Raw genomic sequence first — 5,174 nt, forward strand, 5'->3', positions numbered from 1 at the left:
ACAAATTTCCTACCTGAAGTGTCTTTGATTTGTCAATCTATATTCTTGATGAATTAATCATTTAACCAAAAAATGTTAAATATAGATCCATGTTTTTAAAAGTCTCGCCTAATTTTTGGTACATTGAAGTTTCTACTCCGAATTTTCAACCTGAGTGACTGTAATTTGGTACTCGATTTTTTCAGGGCATAAAACAAGCATCTAGCAGACAACATAAGTTAACATAGTACACAAATATAGATCCCGATTTTTTAAAAGAAATTTTAAATGATCATCAGCTTGTTTTAACACATTTTGGCATCTTCGTAGCATTTGGTTTTTATGTTTTTATACCCTTCACCACACTGTGGTACAGGGTATTATGTCTTCGTGCATATGTTTGTAACAGGCAAAAGGAATCGAGATAGACCCATGGTTCCTTTTCAGAAAATGCATAGAATCACTTTCTGAGTCGATTTATGCATGTCCGTTCGTCTGTTGATGTTAAATGATGTTTATATCCCGATTTGGCTGAAATTTGGTACAGCTCATTTATTTTGCCCAAGGACGAATTTGGAAAAAATCGGTTCAGATTTAGATATAGCTCCCATATATATTTTTGTACGATTTACGGACTTTAGTCCCTGCAAATCATGCGCACTGAATTAAGTCTAGAATGATGTGTGCCAAGTTTCGTGAAAATCGGTTCAGATTTAGATATAGCTCTTATATATAGTTTCGCCCGATTTTTGGTAAATGGTGCACCAAAGTCCCTGAATATCTTTCGATTTACACGAATTTTGGCATAGCGTAGAATGATGTGTGCTAAGTTTCGTGAAAATCGGTTCAGATTTAGATATAGCTCCCATATATAGTTTCGCTCGATTTTAGGTAAACGGTGCATCAAAGTCCCGGAAAATCTTTCGATTTGTACGAATTTTGGCATAGCGTACTGAATTAAGTCTAGAAAGACGTGTGCTAAGTTTTGTGAAAATCGGTTCAGATTTAGATATAGCTCATATAGTCGGCCCAGTCCGACTTTACTACTTTCCTTACAGATTTTTTTTTAATTTTGTATCTTAAAGCCTCCAATTGTTTTTTTTCAGATTCCCAAGAGTTATTCAATAGGTTTTAAGACTGACGACAGCCCTGGCAGAGGGTTTGTGATCATTGTCCTCTATGAGCTTTATTTTTTTTTTTAATTTTTAGGTTCTACAAATAATCATTGATGGTCATATCCTTCGATTCCAAAAAAAAGAGACATAACACCCTGTACCGCAGTGTGGTGCTCCAAAATAACTAAATCATTGTCTGAGTGAAATATTGAACTGAAATAAAATCCTGTGTGGGTCGGTGGTAGAGTATAATAAATGGTAACCTACTAGTCAATCTAATCCAAAAATTCAATAATCAAAAAATTAAATTCAAAAAATGAATTTCGAAATTCCCTTTGCTGGCTAATAAACAGTAACTTTTATTAGGAATCAGGACACATTTAGGTTGTTAGCTAAAGAAAACATGAGTCATCTACCATCGATCAGTCCTTCAAGAAGAATAGGGGCTAAAGATAATATTATTCTGTGCCTAATCTTACAAATTTCCAAAAGTTGGGTGTTTACAAAATATCGATATACAATCATTTTTAAAGTCATACCTGTTTCTCTCAAATAAGTAAAGGGTTTAAATTCCTGATTCGAATCATTCCAGTAAAGATGGGGTCGTATTGGAACGATCAATTTTAATGTAACTATTCCACAAAAGGAAGATCGGCACTAAGTCCACTTATTTTATTCATCTTGTTCCTATTGCTCCTGCCGTTAATTTTTGCCCTCGTTTATCTAGTTCCGTTTGAAACAATCGTTCATCTTGATCTTTCCGTCCATTAACTGACGGGTGCCAAGGAACGATTAAAGTCAAGGGAGCTATGGAACTAAATGATTGTCCTAGTTGCTTTTGCGAAACAAACCGATAAATATCGAAAGGCTTTAGGTTCGATATTACCCAACCTGTCAGAATATATTTTATGTAGATCCATGATTAGACGTTTAGCCCCTTTAAGGGATTTTTAGCCTAGTTTATTTTCGAACCGAAGTTTTAGATTTTCAGAAGATAACACACCACCTTACATAAAATATAGAAATCATTTAGGTGGCACTTGAGGTTTAGGTCTGCTCATTCGTGACTCTAAGTACCAAGACGTAATTTATCTCCTTAATCAGGAATCTTCGACCTATAGTATTATGCTATATATATATATATATATATATATAGTGCAGAATCAAATCAAGGCGCCAATAAGTTACGTATGTTCAACCCTATTGGTTATATTGTTGTTACCAAGTCTAATACCAAGTTGAACCCCGAAACATATGTATCAAATATCCTGCTGAAAATCATTCAATCTTTCAGTTTTGTGTCACGTGGATATTTGAGGGTTATGTTAAAAAAAAAACATTATTCGTTGTCTCCCCAAAAAAGTACTGCGGGATGTCATATTACTAGGATTTTTGTTACCTCATAAATTTATTCTTACAAAATTATTAATAAAACTATTTTTATTCTTCAATCTTCGATATGGTGCGAAATGAAGAGTGTTTGAATCCAGACACCTGCAACAGACCACAACATTAACAATTTGGGACTTCAATCGAATCAAAAAATCATTTAACTAAATGAAGACATTAAAATCGAAACATAATTTTAGGGGGTGTAGACAACTTTAAATTCACGGTTTGAAGACTTTTTTCGATATCTGCTGCGACTCTAACCTCCTACAACTTTGTTTTATATTCGAAACCCCAAAATTAAAGTTAATTATGAGAATTTCCTCTTTATTGTTTTTTGGGACGTGATTAAGAAATCCTCCAAAAGCGATCAAGAGCTTCAAACAACCGAACATGGATAAATAATAAAACGCCCATTTAATGGCTTCCTAAAACAAACAAACTCAACCTCCAAATATAAACAATAATACCGATAATGATAAGGTGTACCAAATTATATTCTTTAAAATAAAGTGGAACACCACAGTGTTCGATATCCTCTTCTTGTGATGTGGAATAGGGAAGGGAAGAAGGGGGTCCGGCACATACGTAGAAAAAAATGGCAATAAAATAGAGCAGAGGAAAACTGAACGACAAAAAATATTGAATGGAAATAGTCCTTTATCTTGTTTCCGTAAACTAAATCGCAACTAGAGTCCTTTCTCTCCTTAGTTTCCTTATTTGTGGAGCATTTATGGAGGACGGACATCACATAGAGGGGGACAATTTAAGTTTTAAAATATTGTATTAAACAATTCCCAGGCAAGCGCGACACTGATGTCAAATTAATCCCTTCAATTCATAAAAAAACGCAGATGAAGAAGGTGCATCAACAAAAATAAAAACAAATAAGCGACAATACCCACTGATCGCTGTTTTCCGATTATCAATGTATCGAACAAATTGGATTTGCTTCTGCTGTCTTCAAATTGCCGCCTTTGCCAACAGCAACAACAAGGATTGCTCTGAATTCGATCCCCAAGCTACAGTGTTTTCGAAGGGCAACGGAGTCCTTGCCTTGTACTTGAAAAAATATCCACCCCTTGGATAGGCCTTGAAAAAATATCCACGCCTTGGATAGGCCTTGAAAAAATATCCACGCCTTGGATAGGCCTTGAAAAAATATGCTTTAATAAATCCACACCTTGGATAGGCCTTGAAAAAATATGCTTTAATAAATCCACGCCTTGGATAGGCCTTGAAAAAATATGCTTTAATAAATCCACGCCTTGGATAGGCCTTGAAAAAATATGCTTTAATAAATCCACGCCTTGGATAGGCCTTGAAAAAATATGCTTTAATAAATCCACGCCTTGGATAGGCCTTGAAAAAATATGCTTTAATAAATCCACGCCTTGGATAGAACTTGAAAAAATATTCTTTAATAAATCCACGCCTTACATAGGTCCTTGAGAAAATATGCTTTAATAAATCCACGCCTTGATATGGTCCTTGAAAAAATATGCTTTAATAAATCCACGCCTTATATGGTCCTTGAAAAAATATGCTTTAATAAATCCACGCCTTGGATAGGCCTTGAAAAAATATTCTTTAATAAATCCACGCCTTGGATAGGCCTTGAAAAAATATTCTTTAATAAATCCACGCCTTGGATAGGCCTTGAAAAAATATTCTTTAATAAATCCACGCCTTGGATAGGCCTTGAAAAAATATTCTTTAATAAATCCACGCCTTGGATAGGCCTTGAAAAAATATTCTTTAATAAATCCACGCCTTGGATAGGCCTTGAAAAAATATTCTTTAATAAATCCACGCCTTGGATAGGCCTTGAAAAAATATTCTTTAATAAATCCACGCCTTGGATAGGCCTTGAAAAAATATTCTTTAATAAATCCACGCCTTGGATAGGCCTTGAAAAAATATTCTTTAATAAATCCACGCCTTGGATAGGCCTTGAAAAAATATTCTTTAATAAATCCACGCCTTGGATAGGCCTTGAAAAAATATTCTTTAATAAATCCACGCCTTGGATAGGCCTTGAAAAAATATTCTTTAATAAATCCACGCCTTGGATAGGCCTTGAAAAAATATTCTTTAATAAATCCACGCCTTGGATAGGCCTTGAAAAAATATTCTTTAATAAATCCACGCCTTGGATAGGCCTTGAAAAAATATTCTTTAATAAATCCACGCCTTGGATAGGCCTTGAAAAAATATTCTTTAATAAATCCACGCCTTGGATAGGCCTTGAAAAAATATTCTTTAATAAATCCACGCCTTTGATAGGCCTTGAAAAAATATTCTTTAATAAATCCACGCCTTTGATAGGCCTTGAAAAAGTATTCTTTAATAAATCCACGCCTTGGATAGGTCTTGAAAAAATATTCTTTAATAAATCCACGCCTTGGATAGGCCTTAAAAAAATATTCTTTAATAAATCCACGCCTTGGATAAAAATATTCTTTAAAAAATCAACGCCTCTACTAAGCCTTGAAGAAGTATTCGTTAAAAAATCCACGCCTCTACTAAGCCTAGAAGAAGTATTCTTTAAAAAAAATCCACGCATCTACGAAGCCTTGAAAAAGTATTCTTTAAAAAATCCACGCCTCTACTAAGCCTTGAAACGGTATTCTTTAAAAAATCCACGCCTTTAACAGGCCTTGAAAAATATTCTTCAATAAGTCCACACCT

Source organism: Musca vetustissima, unplaced genomic scaffold, assembly GCF_032173495.1.
Source record: "Musca vetustissima isolate MV318-11 ecotype Yass unplaced genomic scaffold, APGP_CSIRO_Mvet_v1 utg146055, whole genome shotgun sequence".
NCBI lineage: Eukaryota > Metazoa > Arthropoda > Insecta > Diptera > Muscidae > Musca > Musca vetustissima.